Source organism: Syngnathus typhle, linkage group LG16, assembly GCF_033458585.1.
Source record: "Syngnathus typhle isolate RoL2023-S1 ecotype Sweden linkage group LG16, RoL_Styp_1.0, whole genome shotgun sequence".
NCBI classification, from domain to species: Eukaryota; Metazoa; Chordata; class Actinopteri; order Syngnathiformes; family Syngnathidae; genus Syngnathus; species Syngnathus typhle.
The window spans coordinates 8,783,458-8,804,886 of record NC_083753.1 but is presented as its reverse complement, the minus strand read 5'-3'; the positions used below and the strand labels follow the sequence as shown (position 1 = coordinate 8,804,886).

At 42.0% G+C, this 21,429-nt stretch overlaps 1 long non-coding RNA gene across 1 annotated transcript; it reads left to right on the top strand.

Annotated features, from left to right (window-relative positions):
* Nucleotides 1-5,775: 5,775 nt before the first annotated feature.
* Nucleotides 5,776-21,377, top strand: LOC133169147 (uncharacterized). The gene is made up of 4 exons (XR_009718374.1): nt 5,776-5,933; nt 7,750-7,812; nt 20,208-20,298; nt 20,374-21,377. It is a non-coding gene; the product is annotated as an uncharacterized LOC133169147 (long non-coding RNA).
* The last annotated feature ends 52 nt before the right edge of the window (nt 21,378-21,429 follow it).

The window sequence follows — 21,429 nt, the reverse complement described above, 5'->3', positions numbered from 1 at the left end:
CTGGACTTTGTGTGTTTTTTGTCTTTTCCCACAATGTGGTGGTAACAATTTGACTTTCAACAGAGGTCATTTGGTTTCCGGGACACAGCAGGAAATGAAATGTTCAGTGGTGCTGAAGTAAGTTAGCAAGAGAAGGTCAACATTTTCCACCTTATTTGGACAATTGTTTACTAGCTGTCAAGATACACACCTATTTTCAAGAAGACAAGAAATATCGGGATGATGCTCATTCAAACAATATATTGGGTAACCTTAATATATGGACATGGATAAAACCAAAATTCAAAATTTGATGCAGAAAAAAAAGAAGCTATAAAAAGGTAAATATGCTAAAGCCGTCATCCATGACTCAGACTAAAGTATTGGGACACCAAGCCATTCTACCAATGCGACAGCTGTTTTGGGAAGATTCTGGAGTTGGACGTTTTGGGAAATTTTTCTCCGATTCATCAATAAGAAGTCTGCAAGCGGAAGAACGTTTCACAAAAAAAGTAGATGGCCGTTAATCTGGGACCATTTGGCAAAGGTGTCCAGAGCCCTGACTTAGGGTAGCTGTTGGTGGGCTTTGATTGCACGCGTGGACTGAGACGACTATTGAGAAAAAGCAAAAAAAAAAAAATTGAGAGGAAGTCCCTTTGGCCTGCAAAAAGACTCATCAAAGGAGCATTTGTCGCCGAGCCCAGCTGTGTGAGTGTGTGTTTGCACGCATGTGTGTGTCTGAAAGGCTGGAGTGGAAGGGGTTGCATCAGTAGTGACAGATGAACCAGCTTCCTGTGGAATGAACGCGGGGCATTCATCACAGTGCAGCTGTTTCCTTCTATCTTTGTGTGCCTCCGCCATTTGCATCCCGCAGTTATTTCCGGGAACTTTTTGTCTACGTAGCGACAATCACAATCAGTCAAACCTTCATTCATGTAGCTCGTTTCATCAGTAGCAGTTCATAAATAGATGCATGTATATTTATTCATATATACGTATATACTATATGCCCACTGCAAGACATTAGGCGTCTAATTGAAGCTGACAGCCGCGTATATTGGAGCTCATCACTTGCATCAGCAAAGAGAAAGACGGGCATTGCGCAATAATTAAAAGCAGCACCACGTTGCCCTGATTTATTTTTATTTATTTTTACAGATTCAACCCCGTACGTTTTTGTCCTTTTCAGCTCCAGTAACTCCACTTAGATAAAAGTCACTGCAGTGTGGTTATGGTATGTTCTTTTCATGGTGCCAAACATTCTACTCCCGTAGGAGAAGAAAGAGTATTTGTGAGCAGAGATAATTGCTAGTGCCTCGCGCGTGTCCGCCATGGAGAAAGAGGCCACGGTGGAATTGACCATCTTATCACTTGGACTCCCGCCAACTGTTGTCAGGTCCGGTGATTCCCAACCACCGTGCTTTGGGAGAAGCACTTAATCAAACCAAACATCATTGACTATTTTCTTAAAACAATGTCATCTATGCTAGCAGCATACATATAAAGACAGGCTGAATGATGTTTTCACTAAACTGCAAACTTTTTATATTCCTCGTACTCGCGTAAAATGACCTTTGAGGGCGGCTGGGTAACTTATCTGAAACCAGAGTGGGTTGGACACTCAAGTGGCCTTTACGGTGCTTGTAGAGCACTTGTTCACTGACCTTCTGGTGGAATAATATAAGTTTCTTATTGTCCTGTGTGCATGTCTGACCTAAAGTTGGCATTGAAAGAGCTCAGGAAACATTATTTTAAATGTATAACCTAAAAATTTTAAATAAATTCATATGTACCTTTCAAAACAAATGAGAATGGTTAGAATAATAAAAATGTTTTGCATTAAACAATAAATATATATAATCAAATAAAAAACAAATAAAGAAATAGCAAATACAATAATTTTAATATTAACTTACTCTTTCAAAATGTCCGTGCCAACTAGAAAAATAATTGCATGAATATCAATAAAAAGTTTTGTGTATGCTTTTTTTCTAACCCCATTGGGGGAAAAAATACATGAGATTAAATATGACCTTTATTAGAATAAACTGCTCATAAAAATGGACAAATGGCTTGATAAAATGTTCCCTCAGTAAATATAATACAAGTAACAACTGGATTTTTTAATGACTTGTTAAGAAGACAAAGAACGAAAGAAGCAATAGCACTCTCTCTCCCTTCACACACACACACACACACAGTGTTGTAAAAGCCTCAGGCGACTTTTGCGTTGTAGTCTTACTTCAAAGCCATTAAAGTAGAGCCGCGCTAATCTAAATCCAATCATTTGTGCACTTTTCCCTCCTGTCGCTGGCAACATGCTTCCATGTGCTTCCGTGAGCCTAGATTGATGGTGTGTTGTTCGGATGAGGATTACGCTCATCGTGGTGGCTTAGCCGAGATGATATAAAGACTCTTAATAAAATTCTAATTTAAAAAAAACATCTCCAGGACGCACAGCATCTTTGATTGTAAAAATGCACGTATATCTTATCTCTTTGCTGCCTACTCGCATCCTCCATTCTTGTCGCCTTAATGGATCGTTATCCGCCTTAAAGCGCCCCGCCAAAAACATGTCGAGTCAGTGCACTGTCTGCGAGGCCTGCGAGTTGACAACGTGAATGCAAAGCTTCTTGTCTTCCAAGGCCGCTCGCTCTATTGTTGGATACTTTCTATCAGGAGAGATTTTGCCGGATGTATTATCCTCCAAAGTATTCGGAATAAGCATTTGAAAAAGGTAGACCATGATTAAGTTTGTAAGCTGGAGAAAAAAGCTTCATAATATGCTTGCACACAGTCATTCACTAATTGGATAAATGTAGAAAACGTCCGTGAGCTTAATAGGCAGTCTGGATAACGGTTAGGATCAAATTGCTAACATTCAGAATCCAAAAAATAAATAATTTAAACATACAATGTATGACTACAAAAACATTAAAAGGTGAATGCATGACTACATTCAAAAGATAAAAATATATTTAATTAAAATATTTTTTTAATTGAATTTTTAGTATTAGTGTTTTCCATTTTTGATGACATTTATTTAATTTATATTTTTTCTTCAAGTATTTTTTGGTGCAATACAAACATTTATTTATTTATTTTGAACAGGCAGCGTATTGCTGTCAGCGCAAGTTTCCTAGAAATTATGTAAAAACATGAATAAGGGACACCCACAGCAGTTGAAGAAAAAATGCATTAAGGAGGGACTCAGTAAAAGTGTGCATGTGTTTGTGCCTGTCCACACTCGAGCTGCTACCTGCTTTCCCCGAACAATTAAGATGAGCCTCCTTACAGTATCTGCACTCCAATTAATTTCCTTACTTGAAGGGGCGAGACTCATGCGCGGGCGCTGACGGAAGATTAGAGTAAACTCAATTAAAAATTGATGGCTAAAAATAAACACGCTAGTTTGGCCAGGTGCCATGCTGCACACTCTGTCACTGCTGCTTATCAACTGGGCAAATGTTGAATTTGGCCAGAGGGGTAGGTGACAACAAGGAGAACATTTCCCAGGTAGCAAGTCAACATCTACATCGTCCATCTGTTCGTTCGTCCGTCCATCCGTCCACTCTTTCCTGATGTCATTCAACCTTGTGAACAATTTATTAATTTTTTGACATTCTCAAAATTATTTATTTTCCTCAAATTATTTCCCAAAAGTTTTTCTTAATTCCAATAATGTTGAATTTTTTAAAATTAATTTAAAATTAGTTAATTTATGAATTTTTAAAATGTATTTATTTATTACTTGTTTATTTTCTATTTGCTTTTTTATTTATGTTTTGCCCATTGGATTGTCTTTAGACTGAAATACTGACGCTCGTGTAAATGCTTATCATAAAACGCTTCTATCGCCACATTCCATATAAATGCACAATCATAATCGTAAATATGTTACGGAAACCATTGGCAAAGCATCCAAATCTTCCATAATTGTTTTTTCTGTACATTCTACATTTGTTCCAGTCTCTCAATCCAGTCACATTTTTGGCCTCAAAATCAGAAAGTAAAAGTTTTATGTGGCCATATTGCTCCCATTCCTCTCGACTTTATTTCCCAAAGGAAATGCGCTCAATGTTTTTAGGGGGGGGGGTAGGTTTTTACCGGAGGCAGAAAGCGAAAAAAGCCTCCATTCACGTCTCCATAATAGTCTATTCATGAAGGTTCTATTTTATGTGCCTTTATTATTTAAAACATTCTGCCAGCACTTACAACTATATCCTGTCTCTTTGTCCTGCGCCATCATGTGAGGATGCGCTCCATCCACTCTAACCTAAATCATCCTATTTGTGTAATGGTGATATTCTTGGCCCTGTTCAAAATTAATCTGGAACATATTGGAACAAAAGGACTGAGGCAGTCACAAACTATTTGTATTTTGCTAACGACCGTTTGCATTCTTAACCGACAAACACCGCCACGGACTCGTTTAGTGGTTCATCTCCTATTGTCGCGGTCCAAATGAAGCCCTTTGACTTTGCGTCGAGTTGACAAGACGCGCCCGCCTCGGCGGAAAGACAAACGAGCCACGTGAAAGGATTAACAGCTACCTGTCACCTGGGCGGCGTGAGCGCAATCACGATGAAGGAGCTAAATAGCAGCAATCAGTGGAGATGCATCACCGCCGCCTCTTCCTCCCGCTCGTCTTCAGTGTTCCAAGCGAGGCCGCACGCTGCAATTATGCAGGCGTCAGCCCTCTGCGACAGCCACCTCGTAATTTCTCCCCAATTTGGCTGGCGAGGCTTTGAAAGGGCCCGTAATTTGGATCCCTTCAACTTTATGCTAATGTCATAGCGCTGCCGCGTGCACCTTTGTGCTAGCTTGAAACCGGCTTGTGCTGAGAAGACCGCGTTGACGTCAAGGAAATGATGACTTATTTGGGTACACCAAATGTCACACCAGGTTTTTTTTTTACATTTTTGATCCATCTGTTGAGGACAGCTGAAGACAATGCAATAAATTCAGTGTAAGGGTTTGCCAACGGCTAACCCGTCAGATGTCCTTGCCCCTTTCAAGGACACGTCGACCTCCCAACAGAGCTTCACGTTTCGCCACCCTCCTTCTTCTTCTTTTAACTGTTAATTCCTGCTTTCCGATGGCCGGGACAGCTTAATTAATCACTGCCCGCTTCTAATGAATTGACCAGGCAGGGGTTATTGATCCCCGGGGTAGTTTAATACTGAGCTCACGGATCAAACGCACTAGGGAAGGAATATCAAATATTCCACCGAAAAAGTGAGAGGATAGCATCAAAGACGAGTCGGCATTTGAAAAAAAGCTCCTCTCAAGTGTTCAGGTTGGCGTAAATGTTGAGGGCAAGCTTCCCTGGCTCATTAGGGGGGCACATCATGGGAATGGTGCCGCAGGTAAGGATGTTGGGGGGATTCACATTTTTATTTTGTGATTACCTCACATTCTAGCCATGTCAACAAACAAGTGTGTTTTTTTAAGTGTGTGTATACTTGTGTTTAAGTGGCATGGTCGCTCTACTTACTGTAGCCGATCTGTGCAACACAAAGCGTTTTGCACAATGGCGTTGCCCAATGAAGTCTATCTGCCATGAACCAAATCCCCCTCGGAAATCCCCCCCCCCCCCCCCAACACACACACACACACACACGATCAAATGCTTTTTAACTTCTCTGAATGCCAGAGCGTGACAACTTCCCTCTCACACCCCCACATCCACTTTCCATCCCTCTCCCATGTGGACACAAGGGAAGGACGATGGGGGGGGGGGGGGGATTATATGTGCAAAGGCGGCGTGCCATCTCCCCCACCCGCCACCGTCACCCTCGTCCGTCTGCATGGCCGACTGCATTAAACATAAGCGGCTTTACTTGATAGGGCTCCATCCAGCTTTAATTACCGCAAAGTCTGCGGACGGCGCTCTGCACAACAAGTGAGGAAAAAGACTCGCCTGTGGGAGTAATGCCGTAACTGCGGCATTGGTAAGCAAACATTTTTTTTTACGGGCCATATTTTAAAAATGTTACCTATGAATACTTCCATTACACTGCAACTTGTTTCTCCCGCCCTTCTTACATGCATGCTCTGGAAATACAGAAATTCACACACACACATATATATAGGAGAAAAATATTAAATGGCTACTTGTGACACAGGTTATGTTTCTAAAACTGTCCTCCTGTACACATTAGCACTCATGGCTTTGTGGTTCTCCAGAGGCCTCGACTTGCCTCTGCGTGTCCCCAAGAAACCTGAATGAATTGAGTTAAGAACGACTTGACCACATTGTAATTGCTGAAAGGATGTCACAGTGCCGTGCCATAAATTAATTAGCCTAACGCGCTTAGAGAAAGTCGCTGTAATGGCTTCCACTGGAGGAAAAGCCAGAGGATGGCAGTGAGCTTATAGTCTTGAGGGTTAAAACTTGACGAACAAAAAGTCGACACTTATTGTGGTAAGTGTCATCAGGAGAAATGAGTTCTTCTGGGAATCTCCATCTTTCAAATGGACCCATCAAGGGGACACCAGAGAATCCTGGAAAACCTCTTTTGTGACACCAGTTCTGGAACTTTTCTGACATACTTAGAAATGTAGCAATCTGCAGAAACAAAAATCTGCTGTTGGGACTAAAGTTCCGATGTTCTCAAAGGCAAGACATTCCCCAAGTACCTTACAAGTGAATGTGGAATCAAGAGATGGAACTAGAAAGCAGCGAATCGGCCTTCCCACTAGTCATCAATAACTTGGACAAGAGGGGAAATGACTCCCACAACCCGACTTCCTCTCCACCTGTTTCTGGGTAAACCTGAACATGTGGCCCAGCTAGGAATGACTCCGTTTCTAACTAAAAGTCATGTACTTTCACTCCTCTTGTCTAAATGTGATTTGTATTTGTGCTGTCTTTTTGTTACAAAGCTGGTTATTGATGGCTACGAGCTCGTAGCGCAGGCACATGGTTGCAATTAAACTGCAGCGCTCCCAGTGAGAGTAAGCGGAGCTCCCTCCGCGTACGTTTCAAAAGCAATAACAATGACATCAAAGCAATCTAAGCGCACTGAGGCAATGCCGTGACATCATGGAATCTCATTGGCACAAAAAGTCTATATTTCTGACCCAAAAGTTGTTTTGGCTAAGAAAGGTAATAATGCAGCCGCCCTGAACAAACCCCAAGAGTTCTATTTCATGCGTTTGTGTACTTTCTGCCTTGCAGGACGTATTTAAAAAGAAACACCATGCTTTCGTCAAAGAGAAAATACAATTAAAACAGCAGGGGCCCTAAAATGGAACCCTGTGGAACACCATATGACATTTTATGTTAGAAGTTATTGTAGTTGGTATTTGTCGAAAGATCTCTTCTTGTGAGATACACTGCGCTGTTTGTTGGAACCCTGCAATTTTTCTTTTCTTCCTTTTTTTGAAGACTCGTCTATCGATTTCCCCCTCATTATTGAGCCCTTCGCAGCAGGCCCGCAATCTTGCTTGAAGGATGCACAAACACACGCTAGCTTGTCTCGAGTATTCAGTGCAGTGAATTTTCTTTCGACCTCTTCTCAACTACGCCCTCGCCCTTCAGGTTTTGCTTCACCGCGCTCGCCACGTTTTGGTCGGGTATTTCTTTAGTTTCACCTCATACTACCCCTCTCGCCATCTTTGTCGCCGGGAATCAATGCGGGGAAGAGACGGTCGGTCCGTTCTTTCCGCTGATGTTTCTCTGTCTTTTGCAAAGCACCAATATTGTTTTTCTTCCTTTGTTTTTTGACTTTCTTTCTATACGCCTTGCCCTTGTCACCTTCACAGAATAGCGAAATCCAATATGAATGGTGGCTGTGATTATTGCAAGAATGGACTCAAAAGGAGAAGGTGAGTCAGGGCAAAACACACAAACACAACTACACACGCACAAGCCAGGTGGAAGGAATGGAGAGAAAAAAAATCTATATTCATGCCCTCTAATGTTCCATAGATAAGCACAGTGGCTCCTTTTCAGAGTAGTCTCTGCACTGTCGCTAACCTGTCAATAAAACATTAAAAAAAAAAAAAAAAAAGCCTAAAATAAGCAAGCGGGAGACCTCCCGAGGGGAGACGCTTTCACCTTACAGTCCGCATCGGTCACTGATTATTTGAGTCCGATGACGTTTAAGGTAGTTTAGTTCACCAATGACTCGGAGGCAAGAAAGGAAATGGCTGGAGAAAGACAATAAAATGCAATCATTTGTTACAGGGCGGAGAAACCATCTCGCTGCTCGTTTTTACTCCCTGCCTGGGTTTTTTTCTCCCTTGAATGAGGATATTTTCGTGGGGATTCATCCACAGACGAACTGAGTGTAGCATTGAAGTCAAATGAGGCCATGACATCACATTCCGGAGACTTTGTATAAAGCTGCCTGGAAGTTAGAGCGCTTCAAAAGTTCAGCAATTTGGAGTAGGACGAAAAAAATCTTCCAGAATAATATGCTTCCAAATTGTCGTCTTGTCTGACCTCAAAAGACTTGATTTCAGCCAAGCATCAAAGGATTTACTTTGCGATTTCAATTTTTTACTGAGCCAAAATATCTCCACTGAGATGTGAAGGAGAGTTTAGAGACGGAAATCTATGAATAATCCCCCGCACGTAAATGATAAAATCAACATTATAGCACATAAAAGCCAAAATCGGACTCCTAAATAAATAAATGAAAAAACGCTCACAGTACAACCTACAGAAATGTAAATATAGGTCAGTGCTTCTGATCAAGTTTAGCAGGACTTCCCTGACCTTGACCACCACCCACTGAGTTGCAAGACGCACAAAATGAATACAAATCCTCAATCCCGCTGGCCTCCCACATCTTTGCCTCTCAGGGAGTCTAGCAGATCAATGCGGACTTACAGTAAGTAATGGCGATGAGCGTAGATTCATTACAATTGCCGTGGCAAGGCCGCCATCTTAATCAAGCTCCTCGGGCGACTGCTTTGCAAATGGCAGGTCGCGCTGTATCTTTAAATAACAATGTTGTGACAGGGCAGCTGCGGTGTGGGTCAGCGCGTCAATGGAGAACAGATGGGCCTGCGGCGGCGCTGCTGGGAACCCCCCCTGGTAGACCCCCCACCCACGCAAAAAAAAAAAAGCTGATACCAAAGTCTGACATATATAATGATATAAAATATCCACTCCCATTACGTAAGACACTTCTCGATAAGTCACCAAAGATCCTTTTGGCAAACACAATTGGTATTTGAAAAGATTAAAATTTTGTGCTCACATGACCGCAGCCACATCTGTTTGGCATTTACCTTTGAGTCCAGTGAGACATTTTCCTCATGGGGGGGCGCATTGACTAACAGATGTGTCGACGGGGCTTAACACCAGATTGACATTTTTTAGCCACATTGTTTTTTTTAGGCTTTACTTAAATTATTTTTGATGTATTTATGATGTTGAGTTTAACGCAAATTTTGCTAATTACGTATCGTCCTGCAAATAGAAACTCATCAGGGATTCAATCAGATATGGAAAAGTGGATCCATGTGTGAAATTGAGAATATCCTGTTCAGCAGACATCCTGACCCAGACGGAGAACGCAAGTCTTGAGATTAGACATTTTTCAGTTGTTGCGGGATACATGTTGCAATCGATGAAAATGTCACCGGGGACAAACTATTTTCCTCAGTGGAGTTGTAGATAAATATTGTCCAATCCGCCGCTGTCAATCCGCCTCGCCGTCCAAATGGAGACCCGACCACACCGCCAGCCTGACTGCACACACACACACAAACGTGCCTCCGATTTCATCAGGATTGAAACACGCGCGCATGCAGGGTCGACGTGACCCTTTGTGACGATGGTGATGGTTTTTTTTGTCAGATATGGATTTGTCAAGTCTTGATGAATGATGTGTTCTCAAACAATAACCCCTATCAATCCTCACACGGCTGCTTTTTGGACCTGACAAATCCTGGCAAAACATCAAATTCATCACACACACAACATAGAAATAGTGTAGAGGTTGACACAAATGGATCAAAAAAGAGATCTGCCTCACGTTTGCGGCTAGCATTAAACGTCATTGTCAGCTGCCGGCTGCGACGTGACCAAAAGAGCATGCGGCGAATTAAGCAAATGGTTGGCTTCGCTTTGAAAATGAACAAACAACTTGACATTTTAAACGGCGTGCAAATTGAGATGCGCTTTGTGTGCCACCGCAGCGTCTCGGAAAATTTGATTAGCATATTTTAAGGAGACCTATTATATATTTTCCCCCCCTATATTTTAAAATCTCTGTGACATGGTTTTGTTCTTGCTGAAATAAGATTTTTTTTGTGGGGCCGACCCTGTCTCATGTGTGTGTTTTTAATGGTCAGGTGGCCACTGCTGGCACATCTGAGCATGTTTGAATATAGAGGACCATTGTTTTTCGAGGGTCCACGTCCCTTTTGTGGGCATCTGAGAGGCCATACAGATCCCTGCAGGCGCCCATTTCCAGTGTGCGTGTGTGTGTGTGTCTATGCTGGCATCCCGCGACGCCTCGCTTCCTGTTTCACACCAGCCAAAGCGAACGGAAGCCAAGAGGAAGAATAGAAGGAGGTCAGAGGGGTGCGCAGACGGAGGAAGTGGTTGCGGGTTAATGAATGCACGGAGGAAGAAAATCATCAGGGGGCTACGACAGGAAGACGATTTGCCAGGGCGACACAAACAAACGCTCCCAAACCACAGAAGGCCATTGATAGGCAAACGCGCTGTGGATTATGTTCCTAGGAAAGATCAGATTTTTTGGGATATCAACATGGGCTGAAAAATCCAGCCATACCAATACAGTATGTAGTGTGCGTTAAAATATTACTGTACATTTCACCAAAATTTCAATTACAAAACGGTGTGTTCATCCTCTTTGCAAAAAAAATACAATGAAATTGGAAGTGAAAATTAGAGGCAGTTGGAGGCTACAGCAAATCCTCTGTTTTGTTTTCGTTTCACTCTCGGCGTCAGCACCAAACCCCCCCCCCCCCCTTTTATTTAGGCAGTTAGCAGCATCATTAGCGAGCATCTCGGACAACGCGTGACCTTTCCCACCCCCTTTGCGGTTGCGCTCGTTCCAAGCTGGCTATCAAGTTTGGTCACGTCCCTGACGGTTTCGCTTTAAGTTCATTAGCGGAAGGTGATGCGACAGCACATTAAATGCCAGGAAGGCACGACGGAAACGCAAGTCATCCGTTTCGTCGGATCAGCAGATTGTTTGTATCATCATCACAGTCCGTTATAATCTTGTTTATTGTTATTCAGTTCTTCTCAACACGTGCCACTTAAATATTTTAGCATTCACTTGTCATCTACAGACACCCTCTGATTTTCATTTTTTTCTTATTGTTACCATAGACACATGGCTCTTCTGTTGGCATATTTGCATATGCCTGTAGCTACAATTTCTTTGGGGCATCATTTGTCCACCGATATCATTAAACCATACGCATAATAATCTGCAGACAAATCTTACATTGTGTATAAATATTCATCGGCTATGCCAGGCCTCATACCAAGTGTCGTCCTTTAATAAGGAGTTACGGCAAGTAGCGGCAGCCTGTGAATCTTATCAGAACCTTCTTCACACACAAGACATTTGGTCCAACCCTGACCTTGTGGAAGTGAGTTTTATGACTAGTCGTCAAATTTTGCTGCCATGCTCGGCTCAAATGAAATGCTGAATACTCAAAAATCTTTGCTGTCGCGAATTACTCATCTGTCTCGTAAATGTTGTTCAAGTTTGGTAGCAAATGGACTAATCTCAAGGGCAAGTTCCTCTTCAGGAAATGGCGTAATCGACCATAAAATGGCTGCTTTAAACCAAAATTGGAGAATTTACAGGATGTGTCTTTTTATTATGGCTCCATGAAAACCTTTGGTACATCTGTGTGTTCGGCATGGCTATTAAATTACATGTAGGTTTCCTAAATTTATCTAAATGTACATTTTAACAAAGATCATTCATTTGGTGAGTTTCTGAACCTTCTAAAAGTGATTTGGTTGGTCTAAGAATAACAAGGAAGCCATTCTAAAAATGGTGGCTCAAACCAAAATGACCGTCTCCCTTATTAGCATGTAGCCACTGACTTATTTTCAACTGGGATTTTAAAATCTCGGAGTAACCTTTAATAAGCCCCAAAATTCAAAAACATATTTTGCATTTATTTTTTATGGTACTCGGTTGACTTTATAAAAATTGACAGGAATAAGGTTCACCATCCCCGATCTAAAGGTTACCGCTACTCTTCCTATTGCTCAACTCATCAATGGCTACAGAAAGAGCCTAATCGATGGATACATTGTCAGCATTTAACACTCGGCACGATCCAAACATGATCCATTGATCCGTGCGTCTGTCGCGCTTTGTGTGGAACCGTGCCCGCTGACCAGTTGCTTGCAACAAACAAATGCCGATAAGTCAATCGTCTCTGAGATTTTCATTTGTTTGGATCCTGAGTGGCTCTTCTCTTCAGGATAAAATCCAAACTGGCTTTTTTGTGCTTTATCATCAAATCGAAATGTATCTCACCGTATATATTAGCGGTGTAACATAAAACGATTTGAATGGGTTTTGATCTAATTGGATCATAACCCCACTAAATTGAATCGAATCCCACCCCATATCTCGAGATACGTCATTTATTGGGGAGATGCTTGCCCCCTTATTCATGTTTAGTTTGTGTTGGCTGGCTGATTTTTTTTCTTAAATATGAATTGTAACAGTATACAAAAAATGGACAATTTTAGAAGAGAATGTTCCACAGGAAGTTTCGAGCAAGGACAGATAAGCTGAGTTCCGCCACGTCCAGTGGACAGTGAAGCCAGTCCGGGCATAACTACAGGTGCTTTAATTAGAAACTAAATAATGAAACAGAATGGCGTGCGCCCGGAGCGTAAAAAATAGAAGCGGCGAGCAGACGGCGGCTGGAGAAAATGGTTCTTAATCTTCACTTTGCGCCTTGAAGCATGTTAGGTTTTTAATGAACGAATGGAAAGCAATCACCAACGGTGGCGCATTCATTGTGCGGAGCGACGACTGACCTTTTGCATTTTTAGCAGAATTTGGAAAATGACATTGCTTTAGCTTATTTTCTTCTACCTGTGAGGTTTGCCCTTCATCTGACAACCCCGGTAACGGTTCACCAAACGTCCCTGACATTGAGCTGGCGGCTCGACGTGATTTTGTTTTCTCCCCCCCCTCCACCGTGCCATTTCCAATTTTAATAGAAGTGCCTCTCTGTTCACCTGTGTTGAGAATTAAAATGGACTCGTTGATGGGTTGGAGGTGCCTGAGCGTTCATGGTTGAGTAGCCTCTCATTTCAAAGGCTCTCCAACTTGAAGGTGAAGAGTGCAATGGCGATGTGAACTCCTCCAAATGACTTGTAAGAGTTGTTGCTCTTGTTTAAGGTGAGTGGGACTCACACCAAGTCAGTTGGACCTCTTGCAAAATTGAAAAAAAAACTTACATATTCACTGTTTCTGTTCTCAGGTCAAAATCAAGTAAAAAATATTCAAACAACTTTTATATTAATGACAAAAACTGATTTGAGTTCATGAAGTGAAAGATGCAAAGAATATCAGTTTAATGCTAAAACAAATTACACATTATGTCCGTCCTTGGCCAGAGATGGCCACAAACAAGCCGAAAGGCAGTAAAATCGAACGATGCCTCGGGGGTTATTATATTTAACATGATGTTGGGTAAATGGTAATATAAATCTATTAAAAATAAAAATAACTATATAGGCACTAAATTGGAAGTGCAATATAAATCCAGCAAGAGAGAGTTGAAATCATGTGCACTTTTAGGAGTCATTAAACGAAAGGTTTTCAAGCAATATTATTAAAAAAAAAAATCAACATGTGTTTATGATGTTAACATTCTGACACATGCTAGGCTCTAATGAAGAGCAAAACCGGCCGTCCACTCATAACTCAAAAAATTTACGTAAAAGATGCTTATCTTTTCAAGTGTTCAGGTCAACCTGGGCTCAGTTGCAGTTTTGGCAGCGTCAAAAATATATTTAATGTCATTCTTCAACTATTTTAAAATGTTCTGTTGTACGGGGGCTCCAGAGGTTAGCCATGTTTAAGCTATTCTCGATCAAAATAGATTTTTTTGTATGTTAAACGACAGTTGTGATAATAATTCACAGTCCGTCTCCCATTTGCTAACAACTGGGTTATTATTTTTTTTGCTGCTTGCGTGCGTGCATTAGTGTGGTCCTAAATTAGCATGTGCCAGTCTTGAGGGCCTCACGCACGTCATTCATGGCCGATTAAACCCGACCGGTCAGTCAGGCGGCGCGCGGCCTCCGATTGCATTCAAGCTTGCTCGGAGACACGTTTAACCAGAGGCTAAATTGTTGCCACCCTTTGCTATTAATGAGCACTGACATGGCGCCATTATATTTAGCTAAAACGGAATCGCTCATTTCCATTGTGAGACTCGTTTGAAACAAATACAAAAGTACTGCTGTTTCTGTTGTGTCAGCACTTTTAGTATGACAAGGGTGACAAAGTGCAAGTCTGCTGTAAAATATCATTTTTGTATGGCTGGAGCAAAGTTTGATCAATTTACCATGAGCAACATTAGCTTGTCATCACCTCGCAACCTATTTTGCTAAAAGATTACAAAAAAAAATCTATAAAGCAAGATTATTTTTCACTCGTTTCTCTTTTCTTTCATTTCTTCTTCTGCACTTTTATTTGACGCTCCATCTCCGTGGAGTAGATTGCAATACGAGGCCTCGGCGGGAGGCTGGACAGGCGTATTAAGGCGAGCGAAATAACAAAGCAGCATGAAGGCAGGTGTTATGCGTGAAAAAGTGGTGACCGAGTTGGTGTACGCGGAGCAATGGTAAATCGGGAAATATCAAGATGCCGTATCGGTGGCAGCAGGAGCTTAGTGTTGACGCAGCAGGAGGCTTGCGGACGGGAAATCGTGTTAGGGAGTATCACGCTGTCACAAATCACGTTGCCAACTCCTGCCTGCGATTGAAGCGCCAACCTTCTGCTATCCAACCCGTTTCCTTTTCCGAGACATTCCTGGTCACATCGAAGAGCGATGGACGAGGTCGCCCAAAATGGCAGAAGAGGGATTAGCGGACCGGCGGTGGGATTGAGAGGCCTCCCCGCTGCGGAGGAGCAGCTGGTCAGCAGGTCGGTACGGTCCGACTCCATCTGCCGGTCACCCGCTGCACCTGACCCGGGACATCATTGCCAACTCGCTGCCTTTTTGCAGATTTATGTCATTAAATATGGATTTTGACACATGATCAGAATCCAGGTTCTTTTGGATTAAAAAAAAAAAAACGCAGTCTTTTGGGGTATTCTAGCAGCAAAACCTCAAACTAGAAGCTTTTGTCATCATTTCATCTCGTCAGTGGAAGGTACTCATGCTAATCCCACCAGGACGTACCCTGGCGTCTTAAACATTATATTGGGTTAGAACAGTGCTTCTCAATTATTTTCTGTTACGCCCCCTCCTAGCAAGAAGAAAACTATTCGCGCCCCCCCTTCCCCACCGTGACTATCCTAACTTGTCTTGTAAGTCGTAAAATGTTGTACTGTCGCAAACGTCACAGAAGTAACAATGAGAGCGCCACTGCCCCCTGCTGTGAAGATTCGCAATTACACTTTATTCTAGTACTGCCAAAAAAAAAGTCTGTTCCCCAGGGTCACACGCGCCCCCCCAGGAATAGCACCGCGCCCCCCAAGGGGGGCGCGCCCCACTATTTGAGAAGCACTGGGTTAGAAGGATTGACATGGCAGACGAACTACAAAATCAACAGAATTAACGGTTGGTAATATATATTTTTAGTATCTCAAAGCACTGGTGTGTTTTTTGTGACTACCGTGCAGTGATGAACTGCACGGCAACAGGGTCTTCTGTACCATTTGAGAGAAATAAGCTTCCGTCAAAATCCAGTTATGCGCCGCATGTTATTTTCTCATGTATAATAGAACCAAGCCAACTTTTGATTTCTTTGCCTCCTCTTCATCTCATTGTGCCCTGCTGTGCCACCACGTCTCCTCGCGGTGTTTCATCTTCCACTTCTTCTTTTTCAATTGTCATTGATGATACACCCGCTCGCATCAATTTCCTGTAACGGGCCTCAAAAGTCTGCACTTGCCAAAAAGAAACAAACTTTAGCTTCAATCGTCATATAAAGTCTGATGAAGAAAGATCACAGCAGAAGTGGAACATAATTGCAGGATCCTGGTTGACTTCCAAGTTCATTGAGAAATTTCCAGAATAAATTTTGCCACCCGTCCGTCATCTCTAAAGGACATTTTGTCTAGACTATTTTAGGATGTCAGTAAATTTCACCATATGGTATGACAGTGTGAGAAAGCGTCGCAGCAATCAGACAAGACTAAGCCCAGGATAAAAGTTTAAATGTATTTTCAAGTCCCTCATTAAATGTGCATCTTTGAAAAGACTATTTGGGAGCTTTCCAAGAAATGCTTTTCCCATAAACCTTCAATCAGCCCAGTTCTGTCACAACTTCCTGCTTTATGCCTCGTCTTTACCCGAGTCAGCGAGCAAAAACAAAATGTATTTAGTTTTTTTATTCAACTTCAACTCTAGACGACGTTGCATTTTTATTTTTTTATTTATTTTTTGCTGCCGAATGTCTCTGACAGCTGTTACGGGGTTCCTGTCAAAGAAAAAAAAATACATTTCTCTCTCCCCCCAAAACAGTCACGAGAACAAGACGGGAATAAACAGAAGTTAGAGTGGAGGTACGATCCGCTCCAGAGAACCAGGCAGGCGTTTGGAAAGGTTAAACATTCCGAATAGATTTTTTTTTTTTTTCGCCCACTGCTCCTTTATGTATGTCCTTAACAATAATGGACGGCAAAATAATGTTCACCTGAAAAGCTTTAACATCTTATTGCCACTTAAGTTTGAGTGAGCGTGACCATGATTGTGTGCCTTTGTTGTCATCACGCTGAAGCAAAAAGCAGAAACAACATGTCGGACAATTTGAGGGCAGCAGGCATTTGCTTTAATTGGCCTTTCATTAAAACTTCTTGGTTACTGTTGCTATGCTAGGGCTTACATATCCGTAAGTGAAATCAGCGATACAGAAATGCCCCATTGGCAAGTTTTTATGATTATTAATGGAACTTATGTTTTTAAGGTCATCAAACAAGCTTTTGAAATAATTCATACACATTTAAACACATACAGTGTAATATTAACAGAGAGCAGGAATAATTTTAAAAAATTGTGCAAATACTTTAAGGATATAAATCCAGTTAATTATAGAAAATAAATTGTGTTTATTTACTTCATCACAAATCAAATATAGGTGGGCCGCCATCTAGTGGTCAAATGTGAAACTACACATGATGGTTTGGATATAAACATTTGTTTTTATTCTCTCTGTTCTATGTGCTATTATTGTTTTATGTTTAGTTTGGCAGGAAACTTCAACTGGCTGTAAGAAAATTTAAGGCCTTGGTATTTTTTTTTATTATTATTCATTATGTACTGTAACCAGTAAGATATCAAATTGTTGTTCTGATTGGCCAGGCTGCCTTTTTAGGTGTCTTAGCAAAAACATTGAACTGTGTTTAGTAATATACTGAAATATGTTTTATTGCTTTTCTTTCTCTCTCTCGTGTTATTATTGTTGACTATCCAGCGGGCGCTTTGTCAGCCGCTCTCGTTTTCAGTGGTGATTTGCACCGCGGGGCTCGCCTGATTTTTGTGCAGCTCTCAGGCTGATTTGATGGGCGAAAGAGCTGCCTGCAGCCTCATCACCTGCCACATTTCTAATCTGGAAAGCACTCAGTGGCTGCATACCTTTTGCCAAGGCGCCACAATCACCCAAATCAGTTATTTCAAGGAAGTTCCCCCCCCCTCCTGTGCATCTGCTGCTGGATGGGCTTCAAATCGACACAATGAGTTGCAATCAGAGTTGCCAGGGAGTTGTTCTCATGACAGTCGGCGGCCACGTTCGAACATGATCCATCGTCCGAAACATCCATTTCGCTTACGGCTGTGTCCACGGATTGGGTTGTCAAACAGAAGTATAAAATCAAATCTATCGGTAATGTAGAAATGTTACTCAAGCCGGATAATGACTAGCGAGAGATGGTAACCTCGCAATCTGGGTCTTTACTCAGTGCTCTTGCCAAACGGCACAAACAGATGGTCTCAAATGTCCTCCAAAAAGTCTTCACACAAAAAAAAGTTGCTTGATATCACTTTTTGTAGTACCTAGCCTCAGCTATTTGGTAAAGAATTCACACACAAAGACACAGGCAACACACATATAAAGGGCAGTTGGTCTCCTTGATCGATTGAGCCACGCTCTGCTCTGACATCTGAGAAGGCCTCAAGACAAATGAGCTGACCTACCACTGACGAGAATAAAGAAGAAGAGGAGCAAAAGCAAAGCTCAGGAAATCTCTGAGGTTTTGTGTCACAGTGGTGTTTCTTTCTTTTAAAACAAACTTTCCTCTTGAGATCGATTGCAATTGGGATTCTGTACTTAATTTATTTACAGTGCAAGGTGATGCTATAATTAGCATTTGGCTACGAGTTTCAAGTTAACAGCAAGGGATTGATATATAACTTTTTGCAAAGAAAAAATAATAACTGATAGATTACAGTGTATTTTTAAAACATTCTGGGGGAAAAAATTCTGTATACCAAATTCTTCATTTTAAATCGGCTCCTCAGACACTCTTGTTTCTTTGCAGCCCTGGAAAAAATAAAATAAAAATCACCTCTCTGCTGACATCCCGGAACTGGCCGCTTGTCACTGCACACACACACACACACACGCACACACACACGGGAATGACTGTTGTGCACTGAAAAGGGCACATCGACCACTAATTGGAACCGTGCCCGTCGTGAGCTTGAGGCTAATTAGCAGCATATCAGCAGGATGCGAGCCACATACTAATGTCGCAATAAAAGCAGACTTTCTTCACAGCTTTTCATGCTTCAGCCAGCACCTAGCCCCACAAAGTGTTATAATCACTCCCAGGAATAGCCGGAGATGGTTTTCATTTTGTATGCAATTAGCAAAGAGGACCAATCAATCAAACTCATTATGTCGTTTGTCCCATACTCTGTTTGCCTTGCATGCAATTTTTATTAAGTGTGGATTCGAATAGTCATTGCAAAAAATATTTATATACTATGCAACATGGTCCTGAACCATCATTCCAGATTTTCTCATAGCCCTTTAGGGAATAAGATTGCTCACCCCTAGCTGTTGTATTTAGTGACCTACCAATCCATAATGTGTCGCTTGGCCTCCTTGAGAAATTTCCAGAAAGACAAAAACATGAACCGCCTCGAGCCTGCTTTTGCACTAATGGAGCCTGTTGAATTTGTGAAGAGCTTTAATGGACTGTCAAGTATTTCTCTGTGTCTGTTGGCAACATGTGCTCCAATATGTTCTGGCCAAATAACTCAAGTGTGCTAAATGGTGGAATTGAACAGTCGCTGCATTTCAAAGTGTGTCACAGGGACTTCAAAACATATTTGCATATTTGTATGCAAAAAAAAAAAAAGTGTCGCCGCTCGCAGTTTAAAATGTGCTGGAACAAGCAGTGTTGTAGAAGAGCTGATGAGTCTATCATTAGATGTTGCTGGGAGGCTCTCCACAGGGCTTGCCACCTACTTTTGCACAGTGTTTAACTTCCCAATTCCATTTTTTTTTTGATACTACTAAGTGTTCTGCAGGGTTGCAAAAAAAGGCACCAAATACATTTAAGTTAATTAAGTCAATGCAGTAACTTTTTGGGGTAAATTGTTCTTGAGTGGGTTCAATGCAAAATACTTGATTATAAGAAATTTGTGATATCACAACGTTGCTCTCCGCTGGGATGGTTGCCTTTTCCCACGCAGACTACAAACTGAGTTACATTTTAATCTCCCCCTTGCAATCTAACGGCGACTGACTTTGAACGCGTTTAAATGAAATGAAGTGTTACGTTCCCGTTTATGTGACGCAAGCACATCTGACGCGGGAGTAATCGAATGCTGCGCCGTGTTGTTTATTTGGAGTTAAACAAAAAGTAATTACTTGGGAGAAGAAGAAAAAAAAAATGGTTGCACCTGAGGGACTTGGGTTTAACTGCAATAGCTTTTTATGAACTGTTGAATCACCGATATAATTTAATTGAACGGGATGCTACCCATTGCTTATTTGCTCGTACAGTACTTGATGATATATTTAATTCACTAGCAAGCCTCTGTGGTCATTTTTTTTTTGTCGGCAGAGTCGTGAGGGTTGTGATGATGGATGTGCTGCACTTCTTCTTCCAGACAGTTTTGTCTGCGGAGTGGACACAGAGACAGTGAAGGTCGAAGGTCAACACACATTTTAGCCTCTATTTTACCTTGTGTGTGTGTCGTGTGCTCATCCTGGCCTCCGTCCTACCTCAGACTGGCGCTGAAGGAGGTACTGGGTCTTGTCCTCCCTTCCCATCTGCCCCGGCACCGCCGCCACGGCCCCCAAGCTTGCGGCGCTGACACCCCCGGGTTGCCACAGTGATGGATGACACAGCCCTCAGTTCTGCTGTCACAGTCCTGCACCTCTGCCGCCCGCCACGTGGGCCCCCCGTCAAAGAGTTTCTTTCGGGTCAGCCACACCTCACTGTCATTTTTTTTCTTCATCACTCTCCTTTATTTAGCTCACAACTTATTTTGTTTGGAGACCTTTCCATTGCCCACGACATACGATTCGAATCGGGCCCGGGCATTATGCGACAAAATTCCCACAGCGTGACCTCAGTTTGCCAACACGTATTCTAAACAGTGAAAGGCCTTTTAATTTAGGGCCAAAGATCCATGGACAAATCTATCTCTCAAATAAATGATCTGACTTGCACCGCCACCTTTATCTTCCTTTTTAATCCGCAACTTTGATTCAGGATGCCGAGCAACACGGTAACCCCGTCTGACATCATGTACCGAGCGCTTTGATTCTGGACGAAGAGTGGGCCGCTTTTATTACACTCGTTGATAGCGCTAAAAATGTAGTTTTAAAATATAAATAATAATAATATGGGGTCACTGATGATCCTTCTTCAATCCCTAACAGACTGCTTGTAAAATGGTGATGAGGTCAGGACTTAAGTCACTTGAAATTTTATGAATGAGCCCAACTAGCTGGTTTTTTTTTCATCCGTGTTAAACACCCACTGAAGTGAAACCTTTTTGTCAATTTAGCCACTTAAATTCATAAAGTGTGCCAACAGGAGAATAAATATTGTTATCATGACAACTAGGGGCAGAGTTAGGAGGAGCCACTTGTAAAGCCCACAGTGTAAGTTTGAACTTAGCCTCCTCGGTGTCATGTAGATAACAAACTTTTTCATTTCAGCACTTTGAAAAATACGTGTTTCTATGTTCTCAACGTCATGTGATATGCACTCAAGTTTGATAGCAGGTAGTAAAATGAAAAGCACTCAAACTCGATTGGCTTTGACAAATAAAATG